Source organism: Hyla sarda, unplaced genomic scaffold (genome assembly GCF_029499605.1).
Source record: "Hyla sarda isolate aHylSar1 unplaced genomic scaffold, aHylSar1.hap1 scaffold_1366, whole genome shotgun sequence".
Taxonomy (NCBI): Eukaryota; Metazoa; Chordata; class Amphibia; order Anura; family Hylidae; genus Hyla; species Hyla sarda.
Genome location: NW_026607994.1, coordinates 1 through 21924, shown reverse-complemented (window position 1 = coordinate 21924; position 21924 = coordinate 1). Strand labels below are relative to the sequence as shown.

At 44.6% G+C, this 21924-nt stretch overlaps 6 non-coding genes across 6 annotated transcripts; all 6 read right to left on the bottom strand.

Moving 5' to 3' along the window:
- Positions 1–1589: 1589 nt before the first annotated feature.
- LOC130306302 (U2 spliceosomal RNA) lies at positions 1590–1776 on the bottom strand. Its single transcript, XR_008855675.1, has one exon. It is a non-coding gene; the product is annotated as a U2 spliceosomal RNA (small nuclear RNA).
- Positions 1777–2470: 694 nt separating this feature from the next.
- On the bottom strand, positions 2471–2658 carry LOC130306308 (U2 spliceosomal RNA). The gene has a single exon (XR_008855679.1). It is a non-coding gene; the product is annotated as a U2 spliceosomal RNA (small nuclear RNA).
- A 2089-nt stretch (positions 2659–4747) lies between these two features.
- On the bottom strand, positions 4748–4936 carry LOC130306304 (U2 spliceosomal RNA). Its single transcript, XR_008855677.1, has one exon. It is a non-coding gene; the product is annotated as a U2 spliceosomal RNA (small nuclear RNA).
- Positions 4937–11894: 6958 nt separating this feature from the next.
- LOC130306298 (U2 spliceosomal RNA) lies at positions 11895–12082 on the bottom strand. Its single transcript, XR_008855672.1, has one exon. It is a non-coding gene; the product is annotated as a U2 spliceosomal RNA (small nuclear RNA).
- A 3644-nt stretch (positions 12083–15726) lies between these two features.
- On the bottom strand, positions 15727–15917 carry LOC130306283 (U2 spliceosomal RNA). Its single transcript, XR_008855657.1, has one exon. It is a non-coding gene; the product is annotated as a U2 spliceosomal RNA (small nuclear RNA).
- Positions 15918–18012: 2095 nt separating this feature from the next.
- On the bottom strand, positions 18013–18199 carry LOC130306303 (U2 spliceosomal RNA). The gene has a single exon (XR_008855676.1). It is a non-coding gene; the product is annotated as a U2 spliceosomal RNA (small nuclear RNA).
- Positions 18200–21924: the final 3725 nt, after the last annotated feature.

The following is a 21924-nucleotide window of genomic DNA, read 5'->3' as shown; positions in this document are numbered from 1 at the left end:
ATTATGATAATATAACATCAATATAAACAGTACTAAGTGATATAACATGGGTGGAATCGGCAATGTGACAAACACATGCGGGAGCTCTGACGAGGTAAACAACATAGCCATGTGGCTGAAAATAAACATAAACAATGGCATCGGTCTATTGTAAGGCGCTCCACTCGCAGCACGCACCGGCATAGCAGTGACAGGAGTATCCACGGACGCGTTGCCAAGCAGACGTCTCTGAACGGAAAACAACCAATCACAGTCCACAGGGCGCGGCTTGCAGCGGAGCGCCCAACATAGTGAGTAAACAACATAGGGAACAACACCATCTATGGAAGAAAAAGGTAAAATAAATACAAAAATAAATAAATGAAATGAAGGCAAGAGATATAAGTAATCCACAATATCCCATGTTAAAGGGTGGGAATAAAAAAAAAAAAAAAAAAAAAAAAAAAAAAAAATTTAAAAAAAATTAAAAAAATAATAATAATAAAAAAAAAACGCCTTAGGATGTCCATATCGGGCGTTTCTAACAGCAACAACCACAAACTAAAATGTACCTTCTGAACACACATAATAAATTATTTAACACGCCAGAATAAATTAATTGATAGAAAATAATTAATAAAAAATGCGATGATCCCTATAAACAGTACATGATTACATAAAAAATGAATTGATATATATAAATACACAAAATAAATGTACATTAAAATACTAATAAAATTAAGTCTGGATCTTAATAATAAAATAGTATAAATAAGGAGTCAACGCTGTGACAGCTACTAACAAAATGTGATGATAAATACTTAGACAAAAGGCGTCCCCATCCAGTATGTCTACACAATCATATACCCATATCTAAAAGATTTAAAAAAAAAAAAAAAAAAAAAATATTAAAAAAAAATATTAAAAAAAAAAAAAAAATAATGATAATTAATGGAAAAATAAAGCTATTAAGATGTTATAACCGCTGAATGTTGCAATATCACAAGGCAGTCTCCACCAACTCATTCAAACCAGACGGTACAAGGGTACGGAGTTTAAAGATCCAGAAATTCTCTCTCCTTCTCAATAAGCTGAATCTCTGGGAATTATCAAGTGCAATATTTTCTATAGCCTGAAGTTTCATGCAACTGAAATCAGACTGATGGTGGGTCAGCAGATGCCGAGATACACTATGCAAGGTGAACCCTAAATTTGCATTGCTACGATGTTTGTTGATCCTCTCCCTGAGGCATTGGGTAGTACGACCCACGTACTGTAGGCCACATGGACACACAAGGAGATAAACAACAAACCGTGTGGAGCAATTAATGAAACGCGTCATGATCCTTTTGTTGTTTTGTGTTCAATAAAATTGCTTGATTAAGAACACTTACCTGCATCCTGTGTATACCTGGATAGAGCAGCGCCTGGATCCATTGGTCTTTTTTCTCACAAGTATTCCAGACACAAGCAGAAGCAGCAGAAGCAGCAGCAGCACCACCTTTTGTTTTTTGGCTGCAGCAGCAGCAAGGCCCACAGGGCTGGCTAGCTGGCTAGCCAGCAAGCAGGTAGCAATGAAAGTAGGAATCTTTCTTTTTAACCCTGTAAGGGGGTGGTGCACTGTACCCGAAGATACTGCCATATCGGGTCAATGCATAGGGCGACGGAAGCAAGCTTCTAAATCGGCCCCCGTTCTCAAAAATCCATTTAATATATGGTCCCCAGATAGGGGACGTATCAGATATAAAACTGATAAGAACAGATTTTTTTTTTTTTTTTTTTTTATCTAAAGCCGAGGAACGTGCTTTCGATTCACCCAAAGTGCAAGAAAAAGTGCAAACGTGTTACACTAAAAAAAACGTGCACAAAGGATGCGGTCTATCGCAAGCCCTTCTCCGATAGGAGAGAGGCCCCCCAACAAACCTTACCCTTCGCCTCCGGACCAAAAGGTACCTGCGAGGTTCCAGGTTCGATGTCCCTTTTCGCCGAAGCTACTAGGGGACCACAAATGCTCCCGGCATCCCCCTTGGCGTTAGCCAAGGTATCTGCCCGCAGAGCCGATTACGGTAGGTACCCTGCCAAAGCAGGAGTACCCGGGGTGTTTGCAGGGAGGTGCGGAACCTAATGGCCACACACACCTCCCCTAGACCGCCAGGAGGGACACCCAGAAGGGCTACCGCATCCTGACCAATCCTGTGAACACACAACACGCAAAAAGTGACACAGTGAGACAAAAAAGAAATAAATAAGTGAATGTGTGCAGATATACTGCCCGGACATCCGGCCGGATCTATAAAAAATTTCTCTGATCCTAGCCAGAAGGCCGGGAATCAAGAGGTGAGTGCCACAAGGTGAAGAGATTATGGTGCCCGTGCTTCAACTCAGTGAGCCTATTCTCCCAGTGAGTTTCGGCACCTCGGGGTCACCACTCCCCGAGGCACAAAGTACCTCGGCTCTAGACCCTCTCAGCCTCATGGCGAGACCCGGAGGGAACAGGTCACATCGGGGCAGCCGTCGAGCTGATTCCTCAGAACCAGCCCCGGAAAGCCCTGGTACACCTGCATCCTCCATGCAGCACCCATCCCCACCAGCCCCATACCGGCGTTACTGTCCACCGGCATGAAAAACTGATAAGAACAGATACTACACTTGATCTTAGCCAAAAGGCCGAGAAGCGATAACCGTGAAAGGGGCGGGCCCAACAAGGTGCCCTTCATGGGCACTATCACTGCTTGCTGTCAGGGAGGCTGCCAGACAATTTTCCATGCACACTCTGGGCTGGGGGGCAGTCAACCACCAGTACACACAGCAGAACCTAAACCCATACCATTATTGCTAAGCAGCAAGACAGGGGCCCATTGCACTCCCACGGGGCCTTTTTAAATGCAATCCATAACCCGGATTTGCCAGGAACCCTTCTTACTCCTCCTACTTGCATGTGACACTGGGCTTAGGATCTGCATAGGAAACACACACACAAGCACACACCTACCTTTGTTGCCTGCAGATGCCTCCTTGGCTGTCCCCAAACAGTATCAAACCAACACCCACGGGAAGCTGTAAGCATAGAGGACATGCCTGCACCCCATTGGACTTACCTGTGTGGGTTAAACCCGGGTTATTTGACAACCTATGGCGGTGATGGTTCTGCTCAGGCAGAGCAGTGCTGATGCTCCTCATAAAGCTGTCGCTGCTGTGAAGGTTCTAGGTGACATCACAAATCCCTATGGTTACATACACAACAAAGCTGGGTTGTTGTTGTTTACACTCTGCAAGGCCTGTGGAAGTGAGTGACATCATAGCACTGTAGTTCTGAGGGTTCTAGATGGATGCAACAATCTCCTGTTGCTTCTATGAAGGCCATAATAGACGACATCACCAAACAGCTCCATAGTCACATACACAGCAAAGGAGAGATGTTGTTTACACCTAGTGATGTCAGTGGTATTGAGTGACATCACAGCACAGTGCTAAGGCTCCTGGGCCTGGACACAGCAGCGGCTGCAATATCTCAACGGAGAATACGTTTATATATATGTGTGTGTGTGCGCGTATATATATATATATATATATATATATATATATATATATTTCTCCGCCGAAATCACTTTTAAACCCATTTCCACCTTTTTTTCCCTTCTCTTCCTCTTACTTTTTTTTCACGTTTTTTTACGTTTTTCTCCTTTTCGCCTCTTTTCTGGGCGTATTATTCTTCTTTTTCTTCTTTTTTTTCGTCTAATGCATACCCCATCAGTGCAGCAATGCTTATTCAATACCGCCAGCAGATGGAGACACTGGGGGATAATTTTCTAAGGATTTATACTGATTTTTCCTGTCTGAATTTGTCGCACAGAAAGTTGCAGGCCAAATATGTGTGACATTTCTGCGACTTTAGCTTCTAGAGCATTTTTACAACATTATACATAGGTGCTGAATACATAAAAAGCGACTGTTCAGCGACAGACAAGTCGCATCGGCTGAAAGTAGGCCAGAATGTCAGTCCATGTTGGAGCAGGTTTAGATACAGTCTAAAGTATAGATCTCAAAGTCTGTGCACAGAATTTAGCAAGGGCCTCGCACCTTCTGATGCATCAGGTAGGTGCACAATAGCATAGCCTAACCCTCTGTACTTTGGTCTATATTGATGCGGGACATAGACAGCCAGCTGATGACCAATCCATTAGTGCAATGGATGGCTGGAAGCATTTGTCTTTGCCTTTGCAATACCACAGAAGCAATGCATGGTCAATGTACAGCAATGACACACCTGTGTGAACAGCCAGGAGACCCCCCCCCCCCCCCCCCATGTTATGTTACATAGTTACATAGTTAGTACGGTCGAAAAAAGACATATGTCCATCAAGTTCAACCAGGGAATTAAGGGGTAGGGGTGTGGCGCGATATTGGGGAAGGGATGAGATTTTATATTTCTTCATAAGCATTAATCTTATTTTGTCAATTAGGAACATTCAGCACCCACCCGCTATCAAGGCAGCTGCCTATCATGTCATGCCCTACCTGCACAGGTGTGCTGGCTACTCAAATGATCCAATTAAGGAGGCCATTTAGTCAGCAGCAGCAGAAGTCCTGTGCCTGGACGCTCCAACAGCGGCCAGACACAAGCAGAAGCAGAAGCAGCAGAAGCAGCAGCAGCACCACCTTTTGTTTTTTGGCTGCAGCAGCAGCAAGGCCCACAGGGCTGGCTAGCTGGCTAGCCAGCAAGCAGGTAGCAATGAAAGTAGGAATCTTTCTTTTTAACCCTGTAAGGGGGTGGTGCACTGTACCCGAAGATACTGCCATATCGGGTCAATGCATAGGGCGACGGAAGCAAGCTTCGAAATCGGACCCCGTTCTCAAAAATCCATTTAATATATGGTCCCCAGATAGGGGACGTATCAGATATTAAACTGATAAGAACAGATTTTTTTTTTTTTTTTTTTTTTTTTTTATAAACCTTCAGGTTTAGACTAAACACCACTTAGATAACGCGTCATTTTTGACTCATGGTAAAGTCTAACTCATCATTAGGTCATTCTTTATTTGTTCAAAGCAAATTCAAAACAAATTCAAATACCATCACCATTACACCCTTACAACATGTCTCCACTTCAAAAATTTCCATATCCCCTCTGCATCTATTTCACCTAATTTCTTTTTATCACGTAAATAAACGGTGTACAACCTATCCAGAATCATTCTTAAACTTCCTTCCACAGTCACATCTTTTCTCTTAAACACATATAAATTTCTAACATCCCACAAGACTTCCTTCACAATCGCCAACAACACAAACAACACCCTTTCATTCTTTCTTCCAATCATACTAAGACCAAACATCACAACCTCATATGAGAACCTATTTATCCCAGTCAACTCCTTACACAACGGACCTATCCCTCTCCATACATTCTGAGCCATGTCACAATTCCAAATCACATGCATCACACTTTCAACTCCACTACAATCTTCCCTCGGACATATTTCACTCCTTCCAATACCTCGATTCCTTTGGAACTCTCTTACTGGTAGGGCTCCATGCAAACACTGCCATCCTATCTCTCTCTGTCTATTTGATATTCCATCTGTCATTAAACTCTTCCACACCTTAGACACATCCTGGCCTCTTACCATATTAATCGGACACTCCACCTCACTTGCGGCGACATACCCAAACACATTCTTCTTACTTTCAAACAACTCCTTTCTCACACCAATCAACCTATAACTCTCCAAAAACTTTTCCACATACAAATACCAACTCGGGCACACAAACGCATAAGGCACTCTCAAATCTCTCTCCAGCCAACCTAATTTGCATAACACACGCCCACCTAAATATCTCAACATACATGCAAAATTCTTTTCTCCTCTCATCATCCTTCTAACCGCAAACACCACATTCACCCCCAAATACACATCTAGATTTGGAAATCCCATTCCACCCTTACTACCATCCTTCATCACAACTTCTCTCCTCACTCTTTCCACTTTTGTACCCCAAAAAAACACAAACAAAATTCTTTTTAACTTCCTTAAAACCATATAACTTGGCGGAAACACTATTGCCACATACAATAAAATAGGCAATATTACACTTTTCACAACCAGCACTTTCCCAACCATAGACAAATCTCTCAACCTCCAAAGACTCAATTTTTTGGACACTCTCTTCTCTACATCATCCCAACTTTCTCTCCCATCCAATCTTTCATCCATTTTAACACCTAAAACCTGAATACCACCTTCAATATTCTTCATACCCACATCCTCACTTCCTTGCATACTACCAAAACATTTATACTCACTTTTGGACCAATTCACCTTAAACCCAGACGCTCCACAAAACAATCCAACTAGTAACTTTGCCCTTCTCATAACAGCCACAGACTCTCCCAAAATACACACATCATCCATGTAGGCCAAAACTTTGACTTCTCTCCCACCACTCCCTGGAATTTTTAACCCTCTAACACACTTATCCCGCCGCAACATCTCTAATAATGGCTCCATAGCACATATAAAAGCCATAGGGGACAACGGACAACCCTGCCTTACACCAGAACATACTTTCACCTTCTCAGACATCCAACCGTTTATCAAAACCTTACTATATGCTCCATCATACAGCATCCTTACAACATTTACAAAATCACCCGGGAATCCCATTCTCACTAATACTCTAAACAAAAACCTATGTGACAGACGATCAAACGCCTTTTCAAAATCTATCGACATCACTCTAACCTCCTGTTTCCTACTCATACTATCCCATAACAAATCTCTCAACAAACACAAGTTTCCATTTATTCTTCTCCCAGGCACTCCACACACTTGTTCTTCTCCAATCACCTGCTCAACCACATCTCTCATCCTATTTGTAATTATTTTAGCAAACACCTTATAATCTACATTCAACAAAGTTATCGGCCTCCAATTCCTCACATCATTCACATCACCTTTCTTATAAATCAACACAACCACTCCACTCTTCATACTTTCCACCATTCTCTCCTTCCTCCACATATACCTATACACTTCCACCAAATCATCCTTCACAACATCCCAAATCCAAGCATAAAATTCAACAGGCAACCCATCCTCTCCAGGCGTTTTATTTCTTGACATACTATCCACAGTCCTCTTCACTTCCTCCTCTCCAATCTCTCTCATCAGAGTCCCATATTCACTACCATCCACCCTCTTATCAAGCACTCTCAACACTTCATCCTGCAAGTCCTCTTCACAATCTTTTACCGCATACAACTCTTCATAAAAAATTTTAACCACTCCCAACACAGCTTTACCTTTAACCAGACAGCCATCATCATCATACACTCTTACCATATCCTCTCTCTTCCCAATAACTTTTTTAAAGAAATATCTCGAACATTTCTCATCTTTCTCTAACTTATCAAATTTTGCTTGATACATCAACTCTTTACCTTTCTCATTCAACCAATTTTTTAGATCACTCTTCACAACCTCAATCTGCTCACCCACACTCCAGCCATACTTCTTTAACTTATTGAGAAACACCAATCTTTTATTCAACCATTCATACTTCTTCTTCCTCCCAGCATTCCGCTTATATCCCTCTCTTTTAAAGAAAACTTTTGTTTGACCCTTAACCCATTCCCACCAACACAATATATCAGGAAAATCATTCTTTTCCTTACACCAACCCCTATACTTATTAACATATCTATCATACACTCCTTCCACTTCCAACAATTTAACATTTAATTTCCATACACCCCTCCCACTCACACAATCTGCATCCAATACTAACTCACAACACACATACTCATGATCTGAATATCCTACTTTTTCTTGCATATAATTCTTACATAACACACCCTTAGACACAAAACACATATCAAGTCTGGAACTATGACTTCCACTATCAGAATAATATGTATCTAACAAAGGACACACTCCACACGCTTCAGCCACATCCTTTAACTTAAAGTCACACACCATACTTTTAAGAATATTCCCAGATACATCCACATTCCCCTCAATTTCACAATTGAAATCCCCCACCCACACCAAAGGTATTTTACCCGGCAGAAACCTCTTAATTACCTCCAACAACCCCACCCGCTCCTCCCTCCTTACCGGCGCATACACATTTATCAACCTAAATTTAACCCCCTGCACCTTAACCTCCACCATGATACACCTCCCCTCCTCTATTACCACATAACTACAAACTTCAAACTTAAAGCTCTTAAAAAGCACCCCTACCCCATCATTCCTATTATGCCCAGACACCGACCAAACAGCAGGACCATAAGCCCATTCTCCCTTCCCCGGAATATCATTTAGCCCACATTCCTGCAAACAAATAATGTCCGCTTTTTTCCCTGCCAAGTCCTCCAAAATTACTGTCCTTCTGACTTTACTTCTAAAGACTCTAACGTTTATAGAACCGACTAAAAAAGACATACCACCATCTTAACAACCCTAAGGAAGAATTTGACAGAAAAGAAGAAAGTTATTTAGGTAGCTTTCCTCAGCGGTGTGGGAGAAGCTTCTCCCGCAGAGCACGCATCCATGTCGCTCTCAGATAGCGGTTGATACCGATTGTCCGTAGCCACCAGCGTCGACTCCATCTGTCCACCAGAAAGCTTCCTAGCCGTCTTCTTGGGGGGACGAAAAAGATCAAAGTCATCCTCTCTCTCTCTATGTCTCTCCTCACGGTCTTCACCCTCAGAAGAAGACCACTCTTCAATTTGCGGCGACTCCTCAGCCGGGGGACTGGGAGCATCCTCAATCTCCCCTTCTTCCACTTGCACCGCCATTTGCTCCTCCTCCACCACCACTTGCTCCTCCACCACCTTCACTTGCTCCTCTACCACCACAGGACTCTGTACCTCTCCAATAATAACGCTCTCTCTTGCAGGAACCACTGCAGCCGCAGCTGCAGCTGCCCTCCTCCTCTCCACCATTTCCTCTTCCATTCTCCTCTCCTCCTCCCTCCTCTTCAACACTGGACAGTTCTTGTACACATGGCCAGCTTCCCCACATAGGTCACAGGTCCTCGGGTGTGGACATGCACCCGCCTCATGCCCCGGTTGCTTACAGTTCCTGCATTTCTTACTGCCAGGGCAGGCCTCCTTCACATGTCCAAACAATAGACAATTTCTACAGAAAGATGGCTGTCCGTAGTAATAGAGATAACCTCTGAAACCAGCAATGGTAAAGTTCGCCGGAGGGTGCTTAACGCCTCCAATGCAATCTCCATCAAGCCGCAACTTCACAAAGAACTTATACGTGCCATTAAATACACCAATGCTGCTTGTCTGCTTAGTACCACCAGCAATAGACTCACAATAGATGCTCAAGAAGTTCTTAATCATAGAGACATCAACAAACGGATTGTACATGTGGATAAACAAAGTCTTTGTCCCCATTTCAAAAAGGGGATAAAAGGACACATCCCGCAAAACCTCACTTCCACTGTTCCGTTTTAAGCACTCATAAAAGTTCTGGCAGTCAGCATCATATAAGAAGGACACGTCATAAATACCTTGGCGCTTGTTCTCCTGGACACAAAAGAGGTCGCTCAAGGAAAATCCTGCCAGTCGCTCCACAATGGTATGGCCGATGTATTCAATGCTGTTTCTTAGACGATCCGTGGTTAGCACCTTGATGCGTACGGTCTTCTCCACTGCAGACATGTTGGATCCAGCCATCTTTCCAAATCTGTCGGTAACGAGTACCACAGTCTTGATCACCTACGCAGCTAGTCGCGGCGCAGTTCACTCGCACCCTCAGCGCCGACCGAGGCAATAAACCCCGATCTTAGCCAAAAGGCCGAGAAGCGATAACCGTGAAAGGGGCGGGCCCAACAAGGTGCCCTTCATGGGCACTATCACTGCTTGCTGTCAGGGAGGCTGCCAGACAATTTTCCATGCACACTCTGGGCTGGGGGGCAGTCAACCACCAGTACACACAGCAGAACCTAAACCCATACCATTATTGCTAAGCAGCAAGACAGGGGCCCATTGCACTCCCACGGGGCCTTTTTAAATGCAATCCATAACCCGGATTTGCCAGGAACCCTTCTTACTCCTCCTACTTGCATGTGACACTGGGCTTAGGATCTGCATAGGAAACACACACAAGCACACACCTACCTTTGTTGCCTGCAGATGCCTCCTTGGCTGTCCCCAAACGGTATCAAACCAACACCCACGGGAAGCTGTAAGCATAGAGGACATGCCTGCACCCCATTGGACTTACCTGTGTGGGTTAAACCCGGGTTATTTGACAACCTATGGCGGTGATGGTTCTGCTCAGGCAGAGCAGTGCTGATGCTCCTCATAAAGCTGTCGCTGCTGTGAAGGTTCTAGGTGACATCACAAATCCCTATGGTTACATACACAACAAAGCTGGGTTGTTGTTGTTTACACTCTGCAAGGCCTGTGGAAGTGAGTGACATCATAGCACTGTAGTTCTGAGGGTTCTAGATGGATGCAACAATCTCCTGTTGCTTCTATGAAGGCCATAATAGACGACATCACCAAACAGCTCCATAGTCACATACACAGCAAAGGAGAGATGTTGTTTACACCTAGTGATGTCAGTGGTATTGAGTGACATCACAGCACAGTGCTAAGGCTCCTGGGCCTGGACACAGCAGCGGCTGCAATATCTCAACGGAGAATACGTTTATATATATGTGTGTGTGTGCGCGTATATATAAATATATATATATATATATATATATATATATATTTCTCCGCCGAAATCACTTTTAAACCCATTTCCACCTTTTTTTCCCTTCTCTTCCTCTTACTTTTTTTTCACGTTTTTTTACGTTTTTCTCCTTTTCGCCTCTTTTCTGGGCGTATTATTCTTCTTTTTCTTCTTTTTTTTCGTCCAATGCATACCCCATCAGTGCAGCAATGCTTATTCAATACCGCCAGCAGATGGAGACACTGGGGGATAATTTTCTAAGGATTTATACTGATTTTTCCTGTCTGAATTTGTCGCACAGAAAGTTGCAGGCCAAATATGTGTGACATTTCTGCGACTTTAGCTTCTAGAGCATTTTTACAACATTATACATAGGTGCTGAATACATAAAAAGCGACTGTTCAGCGACAGACAAGTCGCATCGGCTGAAAGTAGGCCAGAATGTCAGTCCATGTTGGAGCAGGTTTAGATACAGTCTAAAGTATAGATCTCAAAGTCTGTGCACAGAATTTAGCAAGGGCCTCGCACCTTCTGATGCATCAGGTAGGTGCACAATAGCATAGCCTAACCCTCTGTACTTTGGTCTATATTGATGCGGGACATAGACAGCCAGCTGATGACCAATCCATTAGTGCAATGGATGGCTGGAAGCATTTGTCTTTGCCTTTGCAATACCACAGAAGCAATGCATGGTCAATGTACAGCAATGACACACCTGTGTGAACAGCCAGGAGACCCCCCCCCCCCCATGTTATGTTACATAGTTACATAGTTAGTACGGTCGAAAAAAGACATATGTCCATCAAGTTCAACCAGGGAATTAAGGGGTAGGGGTGTGGCGCGATATTGGGGAAGGGATGAGATTTTATATTTCTTCATAAGCATTAATCTTATTTTGTCAATTAGGAACATTCAGCACCCACCCGCTATCAAGGCAGCTGCCTATCATGTCATGCCCTACCTGCACAGGTGTGCTGGCTACTCAAATGATCCAATTAAGGAGGCCATTTAGTCAGCAGCAGCAGAAGTCCTGTGCCTGGACGCTCCAACAGCGGCCAGACACAAGCAGAAGCAGAAGCAGCAGAAGCAGCAGCAGCACCACCTTTTGTTTTTTGGCTGCAGCAGCAGCAAGGCCCACAGGGCTGGCTAGCTGGCTAGCCAGCAAGCAGGTAGCAATGAAAGTAGGAATCTTTCTTTTTAACCCTGTAAGGGGGTGGTGCACTGTACCCGAAGATACTGCCATATCGGGTCAATGCATAGGGCGACGGAAGCAAGCTTCGAAATCGGCCCCCGTTCTCAAAAATCCATTTAATATATGGTCCCCAGATAGGGGACGTATCAGATATTAAACTGATAAGAACAGATTTTTTAAGTTAGCCCTCAGAACTCACTCAGAGTTCCAAGATCTTATTTGGAACTCAATTTTGTGTTCATCATCAGGTAACATGTTTTTATTTCTTTTCTTAAACACTAATGAAACAAAATAGAACATTTAAAAACAAAATAAGAAACAACATAAAATAGCAAAACCAAACATTACTTTCTAATTAAGCAAAACCAAATTAGAAGGTCATCCCCTTCCTCCATGCAAACACCATTAGAAAGTCTATCAGTCCTCGACTGATATTGCCATTTGCTATATCTTTCTTAACTTGAGACGCTAACCAGCCTGGAATTTTATACGTTTCAACAAAACGGTTCATGTCTGCCTTGAAAGAAAAATAGACTTTATCCCGAGCTTCTTCCTCCCGGTTCTTCAAGCCTATCTTTAGATCCATCATATCTTTGTCAAACGTTTTTCTTTCTGCTTCCGACAAATTTTCCAACAAACCACCAAGCACACCAAAATACTGCACTGGCACATACACTTCCTCCTCTCTCTTCTTCTTCTGCTCTGTAGGTCTTCTAGTTGGAACCTGCTCCACTTCTGGTTCTTTCACTTCAGCTGGTTCCTCTCTGCTTCTTTTTACAGCTTCCTTTTTCTCTGAATTTTTCTCAGACTTTTTCTTAGGACACGAGCCAAGCAGATGGCCCTCCTCACCACACAGATGGCATTTCCTTTTCTTTTGACAATTTTCCACGTCGTGACCCTCCTCTTGACACTTGAAACACCACAAAAACGTGCAATCCTCCTTTCTGTGACCGTACTGTTTACATTTGCGGCAAAAATCTTGCATGCCAGAAAAATACAGATCCCCGTTCACAGAACCAATTTTAAACCGTCCTGGGGGGATCACTAACTTGCCATCTGCCATTTTAAATTTCACATGGAACCTCCACTTGGTGGTCCATAGTCCATATTGATTAAATACCTTGCCTTTAGGCAGAACACTGTCACAGAATCGAGACAAAAAGGTAACGATATCCTCCTCCGAAGTATATGGGCTATACATCCTTATAGTCACCAATCGTTCTCTACGTGGGAAATGTGGAACTATCTCCACCCCTTCCAAAACCGGACATACCTTCTTTTGCTGCAATATGTTCCAAAATGACTCATAGTCCTCTTCAGAAGCCAGCACCACGTCGTAGTATCCACTTCTGGGAAACTCAAGCATGGATAGGATTTGCTCCCTCTTGACTTCCAGCAACTTAAACAGCACTTCTTCCACGACAAAGACAAGGCCTCTTTCCTTCTTCCGGACATCGAGCAGGGAAATACGAACTCCATTCCGAAGTCTCGCAAAAGGCGGCACGCCTTCCGAAGAAAAACCGCAATCTTCCTCCATGTCCATGATGTCCAGACACCTCCCCCACCGAAGTAGGTAGGTGGGGATCGCCTCCCGTTGTCTGGGGACTAAGCCGGCTCCCTGATAGCAGCAGGGGGGTGAAGTCCCTCCGTTAAGAAGGACGATCCCCCCAGGCAAAGGAGCCGGGTACCCCAGACACCCTCTGGCCAGACCAAGTGAGCAGAACTACACTTGATCTTAGCCAAAAGGCCGAGAAGCGATAACCGTGAAAGGGGCGGGCCCAACAAGGTGCCCTTCATGGGCACTATCACTGCTTGCTGTCAGGGAGGCTGCCAGACAATTTTCCATGCACACTCTGGGCTGGGGGGCAGTCAACCACCAGTACACACAGCAGAACCTAAACCCATACCATTATTGCTAAGCAGCAAGACAGGGGCCCATTGCACTCCCACGGGGCCTTTTTAAATGCAATCCATAACCCGGATTTGCCAGGAACCCTTCTTACTCCTCCTACTTGCATGTGACACTGGGCTTAGGATCTGCATAGGAAACACACACACAAGCACACACCTACCTTTGTTGCCTGCAGATGCCTCCTTGGCTGTCCCCAAACGGTATCAAACCAACACCCACGGGAAGCTGTAAGCATAGAGGACATGCCTGCACCCCATTGGACTTACCTGTGTGGGTTAAACCCGGGTTATGTGACAACCTATGGCGGTGATGGTTCTGCTCAGGCAGAGCAGTGCTGATGCTCCTCATAAAGCTGTCGCTGCTGTGAAGGTTCTAGGTGACATCACAAATCCCTATGGTTACATACACAACAAAGCTGGGTTGTTGTTGTTTACACTCTGCAAGGCCTGTGGAAGTGAGTGACATCATAGCACTGTAGTTCTGAGGGTTCTAGATGGATGCAACAATCTCCTGTTGCTTCTATGAAGGCCATAATAGACGACATCACCAAACAGCTCCATAGTCACATACACAGCAAAGGAGAGATGTTGTTTACACCTAGTGATGTCAGTGGTATTGAGTGACATCACAGCACAGTGCTAAGGCTCCTGGGCCTGGACACAGCAGCGGCTGCAATATCTCAACGGAGAATACGTTTATATATATGTGTGTGTGTGCGCGTATATATATATATATATATATATATATATATATATATATATATATTTCTCCGCCGAAATCACTTTTAAACCCATTTCCACCTTTTTTTCCCTTCTCTTCCTCTTACTTTTTTTTCACGTTTTTTTACGTTTTTCTCCTTTTCGCCTCTTTTCTGGGCGTATTATTCTTCTTTTTCTTCTTTTTTTTCGTCTAATGCATACCCCATCAGTGCAGCAATGCTTATTCAATACCGCCAGCAGATGGAGACACTGGGGGATAATTTTCTAAGGATTTATACTGATTTTTCCTGTCTGAATTTGTCGCACAGAAAGTTGCAGGCCAAATATGTGTGACATTTCTGCGACTTTAGCTTCTAGAGCATTTTTACAACATTATACATAGGTGCTGAATACATAAAAAGCGACTGTTCAGCGACAGACAAGTCGCATCGGCTGAAAGTAGGCCAGAATGTCAGTCCATGTTGGAGCAGGTTTAGATACAGTCTAAAGTATAGATCTCAAAGTCTGTGCACAGAATTTAGCAAGGGCCTCGCACCTTCTGATGCATCAGGTAGGTGCACAATAGCATAGCCTAACCCTCTGTACTTTGGTCTATATTGATGCGGGACATAGACAGCCAGCTGATGACCAATCCATTAGTGCAATGGATGGCTGGAAGCATTTGTCTTTGCCTTTGCAATACCACAGAAGCAATGCATGGTCAATGTACAGCAATGACACACCTGTGTGAACAGCCAGGAGACCCCCCCCCCCCCCCATGTTATGTTACATAGTTACATAGTTAGTACGGTCGAAAAAAGACATATGTCCATCAAGTTCAACCAGGGAATTAAGGGGTAGGGGTGTGGCGCGATATTGGGGAAGGGATGAGATTTTATATTTCTTCATAAGCATTAATCTTATTTTGTCAATTAGGAACATTCAGCACCCACCCGCTATCAAGGCAGCTGCCTATCATGTCATGCCCTACCTGCACAGGTGTGCTGGCTACTCAAATGATCCAATTAAGGAGGCCATTTAGTCAGCAGCAGCAGAAGTCCTGTGCCTGGACGCTCCAACAGCGGCCAGACACAAGCAGAAGCAGAAGCAGCAGAAGCAGCAGCAGCACCACCTTTTGTTTTTTGGCTGCAGCAGCAGCAAGGCCCACAGGGCTGGCTAGCTGGCTAGCCAGCAAGCAGGTAGCAATGAAAGTAGGAATCTTTCTTTTTAACCCTGTAAGGGGGTGGTGCACTGTACCCGAAGATACTGCCATATCGGGTCAATGCATAGGGCGACGGAAGCAAGCTTCGAAATCGGCCCCCGTTCTCAAAAATCCATTTAATATATGGTCCCCAGATAGGGGACGTATCAGATATTAAACTGATAAGAACAGATACTACACTTGATCTTAGCCAAAAGGCCGAGAAGCGATAACCGTGAAAGGGGCGGGCCCAACAAGGTGCCCTTCATGGGCACTATCACTGCTTGCTGTCAGGGAGGCTGCCAGACAATTTTCCATGCACACTCTGGGCTGGGGGGCAGTCAACCACCAGTACACACAGCAGAACCTAAACCCATACCATTATTGCTAAGCAGCAAGACAGGGGCCCATTGCACTCCCACGGGGCCTTTTTAAATGCAATCCATAACCCGGATTTGCCAGGAACCCTTCTTACTCCTCCTACTTGCATGTGACACTGGGCTTAGGATCTGCATAGGAAACACACACACAAGCACACACCTACCTTTGTTGCCTGCAGATGCCTCCTTGGCTGTCCCCAAACGGTATCAAACCAACACCCACGGGAAGCTGTAAGCATAGAGGACATGCCTGCACCCCATTGGACTTACCTGTGTGGGTTAAACCCGGGTTATTTGACAACCTATGGCGGTGATGGTTCTGCTCAGGCAGAGCAGTGCTGATGCTCCTCATAAAGCTGTCGCTGCTGTGAAGGTTCTAGGTGACATCACAAATCCCTATGGTTACATACACAACAAAGCTGGGTTGTTGTTGTTTACACTCTGCAAGGCCTGTGGAAGTGAGTGACATCATAGCACTGTAGTTCTGAGGGTTCTAGATGGATGCAACAATCTCCTGTTGCTTCTATGAAGGCCATAATAGACGACATCACCAAACAGCTCCATAGTCACATACACAGCAAAGGAGAGATGTTGTTTACACCTAGTGATGTCAGTGGTATTGAGTGACATCACAGCACAGTGCTAAGGCTCCTGGGCCTGGACACAGCAGCGGCTGCAATATCTCAACGGAGAATACGTTTATATATATGTGTGTGTGTGCGCGTATATATATATATATATATATATATATATATATATATATATATTTCTCCGCCGAAATCACTTTTAAACCCATTTCCACCTTTTTTTCCCTTCTCTTCCTCTTACTTTTTTTTCACGTTTTTTTACGTTTTTCTCCTTTTCGCCTCTTTTCTGGGCGTATTATTCTTCTTTTTCTTCTTTTTTTTCGTCTAATGCATACCCCATCAGTGCAGCAATGCTTATTCAATACCGCCAGCAGATGGAGACACTGGGGGATAATTTTCTAAGGATTTATACTGATTTTTCCTGTCTGAATTTGTCGCACAGAAAGTTGCAGGCCAAATATGTGTGACATTTCTGCGACTTTAGCTTCTAGAGCATTTTTACAACATTATACATAGGTGCTGAATACATAAAAAGCGACTGTTCAGCGACAGACAAGTCGCATCGGCTGAAAGTAGGCCAGAATGTCAGTCCATGTTGGAGCAGGTTTAGATACAGTCTAAAGTATAGATCTCAAAGTCTGTGCACAGAATTTAGCAAGGGCCTCGCACCTTCTGATGCATCAGGTAGGTGCACAATAGCATAGCCTAACCCTCTGTACTTTGGTCTATATTGATGCGGGGACATAGACAGCCAGCTGATGACCAATCCATTAGTGCAATGGATGGCTGGAAGCATTTGTCTTTGCCCTTTGCAATACCACAGAAGCAATGCATGGTCAATGTACAGCAATGACACACCTGTGTGAACAGCCAGGAGACCCCCCCCCCCCCCCATGTTATGTTACATAGTTACATAGTTAGTACGGTCGAAAAAAGACATATGTCCATCAAGTTCAACCAGGGAATTAAGGGGTAGGGGTGTGGCGCGATATTGGGGAAGGGATGAGATTTTATATTTCTTCATAAGCATTAATCTTATTTTGTCAATTAGGAACATTCAGCACCCACCCGCTATCAAGGCAAGCTGCCTATCATGTCATGCCCTACCTGCACAGGTGTGCTGGCTACTCAAATGATCCAATTAAGGAGGCCATTTAGTCAGCAGCAGCAGAAGTCCTGTGCCTGGACGCTCCAACAGCGGCCAGACACAAGCAGAAGCAGAAGCAGCAGAGAAGCAGCAGCAGCACCACCTTTTGTTTTTTGGCTGCAGCAGCAGCAAGGCCCACAGGGCTGGCTAGCTGGCTAGCCAGCAAGCAGGTAGCAATGAAAGTAGGAATCTTTCTTTTTAACCCTGTAAGGGGGTGGTGCACTGTACCCGAAGATACTGCCATATCGGGTCAATGCATAGGGCGACGGAAGCAAGCTTCGAAATCGGCCCCCGTTCTCAAAAATCCATTTAATATATGGTCCCCAGATAGGGGACGTATCAGATATTAACTGATAAGAACAGATTTTTTAAGTTAGCCCTCAGAACTCACTCAGAGTTCCAAGATCTTATTTGGAACTCAATTTTGTGTTCATCATCAGGTAACATGTTTTTATTTCTTTTCTTAAACACTAATGAAACAAAATAGAACATTTAAAAACAAAATAAGAAACAACATAAAATAGCAAAACCAAACATTACTTTCTAATTAAGCAAAACCAAATTAGAAGGTCATCCCCTTCCTCCATGCAAACACCATTAGAAAGTCTATCAGTCCTCGACTGATATTGCCATTTGCTATATCTTTCTTAACTTGAGACGCTAACCAGCCTGGAATTTTATACGTTTCAACAAAACGGTTCATGTCTGCCTTGAAAGAAAAATAGACTTTATCCCGAGCTTCTTCCTCCGGTTCTTCAAGCCTATCTTTAGATCCATCATATCTTTGTCAAACGTTTTTCTTTCTGCTTCCGACAAATTTTCCAACAAACCACCAAGCACACCAAAATACTGCACTGGCACATACACTTCCTCCTCTCTCTTCTTCTTCTGCTCTGTAGGTCTTCTAGTTGGAACCTGCTCCACTTCTGGTTCTTTCACTTCAGCTGGTTCCTCTCTGCTTCTTTTTACAGCTTCCTTTTTCTCTGAATTTTTCTCAGACTTTTTCTTAGGACACGAGCCAAGCAGATGGCCCTCCTCACCACACAGATGGCATTTCCTTTTCTTTTGACAATTTTCCACGTCGTGACCCTCCTCTTGACACTTGAAACACCACAAAAACGTGCAATCCTCCTTTCTGTGACCGTACTGTTTACATTTGCGGCAAAAATCTTGCATGCCAGAAAAATACAGATCCCCGTTCACAGAACCAATTTTAAACCGTCCTGGGGGGATCACTAACTTGCCATCTGCCATTTTAAATTTCACATGGAACCTCCACTTGGTGGTCCATAGTCCATATTGATTAAATACCTTGCCTTTAGGCAGAACACTGTCACAGAATCGAGACAAAAAGGTAACGATATCCTCCTCCGAAGTATATGGGCTATACATCCTTATAGTCACCATCGTTCTCTACGTGGGAAATGTGGAACTATCTCCACCCCTTCCAAAACCGGACATACCTTCTTTTGCTGCAATATGTTCCAAAATGACTCATAGTCCTCTTCAGAAGCCAGCACCACGTCGTAGTATCCACTTCTGGGAAACTCAAGCATGGATAGGATTTGCTCCCTCTTGACTTCCAGCAACTTAAACAGCACTTCTTCCACGACAAAGACAAGGCCTCTTTCCTTCTTCCGGACATCGAGCAGGGAAATACGAACTCCATTCCGAAGTCTCGCAAAAGGCGGCACGCCTTCCGAAGAAAAACCGCAATCTTCCTCCATGTCCATGATGTCCAGACACCTCCCCCACCGAAGTAGGTAGGTGGGGATCGCCTCCCGTTGTCTGGGGACTAAGCCGGCTCCCTGATAGCAGCAGGGGGGTGAAGTCCCTCCGTTAAGAAGGACGATCCCCCCAGGCAAAGGAGCCGGGTACCCCAGACACCCTCTGGCCAGACCAAGTGAGCAGAACTACACTTGATCTTAGCCAAAAGGCCGAGAAGCGATAACCGTGAAAGGGGCGGGCCCAACAAGGTGCCCTTCATGGGCACTACTCACTGCTTGCTGTCAGGGAGGCTGCCAGACAATTTTCCATGCACACTCTGGGCTGGGGGGCAGTCACCACCAGTACACACAGCAGAACCTAAACCCATACCATTATTGCTAAGCAGCAAGACAGGGGCCCATTGCACTCCCACGGGGCCTTTTTAAATGCAATCCATAACCCGGATTTGCCAGGAACCCTTCTTACTCCTCCTACTTGCATGTGACACTGGGGCTTAGGATCTGCATAGGAAACACACACACAAGCACACACCTACCTTTGTTGCCTGCAGATGCCTCCTTGGCTGTCCCCAAACGGTATCAAACCAACACCCACGGGAAGCTGTAAGCATAGAGGACATGCCTGCACCCCATTGGACTTACCTGTGTGGGTTAAACCCGGGTTATGTGACAACCTATGGCGGTGATGGTTCTGCTCAGGCAGAGCAGTGCTGATGCTCCTCATAAAAGCTGTCGCTGCTGTGAAGGTTCTAGGTGACATCACAAATCCCTATGGTTACATACACAACAAAGCTGGGTTGTTGTTGTTTACACTCTGCAAGGCCTGTGGAAGTGAGTGACATCATAGCACTGTAGTTCTGAGGGTTCTAGATGGATGCAACAATCTCCTGTTGCTTCTATGAAGGCCATAATAGACGACATCACCAAACAGCTCCATAGTCACATACACAGCAAAGGAGAGATGTTGTTTACACCTAGTGTGTCAGTGGTATTGAGTGACATCACAGCACAGTGCTAAGGCTCCTGGGCCTGGACACAGCAGCGGCTGCAATATCTCAACGGAGAATACGTTTATATATATGTGTGTGTGTGCGCGTATATATATATATATATATATATATATATATATATATATATATATTTCTCCGCCGAAATCACTTTAAACCCATTTCCACCTTTTTTTCCCTTCTCTTCCTCTTACTTTTTTTTCACGTTTTTTTTACGTTTTTCTCCTTTTCGCCTCTTTTCTGGGCGTATTATTCTTCTTTTTCTTCTTTTTTTTCGTCTAATGCATACCCCATCAGTGCAGCAATGCTTATTCAATACCGCCAGCAGATGGAGACACTGGGGGATAATTTTCTAAGGATTTATACTGATTTTTCCTGTCTGAATTTGTCGCACAGAAAGTTGCAGGCCAAATATGTGTGACATTTCTGCGACTTTAGCTTCTAGAGCATTTTTACAACATTATACATAGGTGCTGAATACATAAAAAGCGACTGTTCAGCGACAGACAAGTCGCATCGGCTGAAAGTAGGCCAGAATGTCAGTCCATGTTGGAGCAGGTTTAGATACAGTCTAAAGTATAGATCTCAAAGTCTGTGCACAGAATTTAGCAAGGGCCTCGCACCTTCTGATGCATCAGGTAGGTGCACAATAGCATAGCCTAACCCTCTGTACTCTTGGTCTATATTGATGCGGGACATAGACAGCCAGCTGATGACCAATCCATTAGTGCAATGGATGGCTGGAAGCATTTGTCTTTGCCTTTGCAATACCACAGAAGCAATGCATGGTCAATGTACAGCAATGACACACCTGTGTGAACAGCCAGGAGACCCCCCCCCCCCCCCCCATGTTATGTTACATAGTTACATAGTTAGTACGGTCGAAAAAAAGACATATGTCCATCAAGTTCAACCAGGGAATTAAGGGGTAGGGGTGTGGGCGCGATATTGGGGAAGGGATGAGATTTTATATTTCTTCATAAGCATTAATCTTATTTTGTCAATTAGGAACATTCAGCACCCACCCCGCTATCAAGGCAGCTGCCTATCATGTCATGCCCTACCTGCACAGGTGTGCTGGCTACTCAAATGATCCAATTAAGGAGGCCATTTAGTCAGCAGCAGCAGAAGTCCTGTGCCTGGACGCTCCAACAGCGGCCAGACACAAGCAGAAGCAGAAGCAGCAGAAGCAGCAGCAGCACCACCTTTTGTTTTTTGGCTGCAGCAGCAGCAAGGCCCACAGGGCTGGCTAGCTGGCTAGCCAGCAAGCAGGTAGCAATGAAAGTAGGAATCTTTCTTTTTAACCCTGTAAGGGGGTGTGCACTGTACCCGAAGATACTGCCATATCGGGTCAATGCATAGGGCGACGGAAGCAAGCTTCGAAATCGGC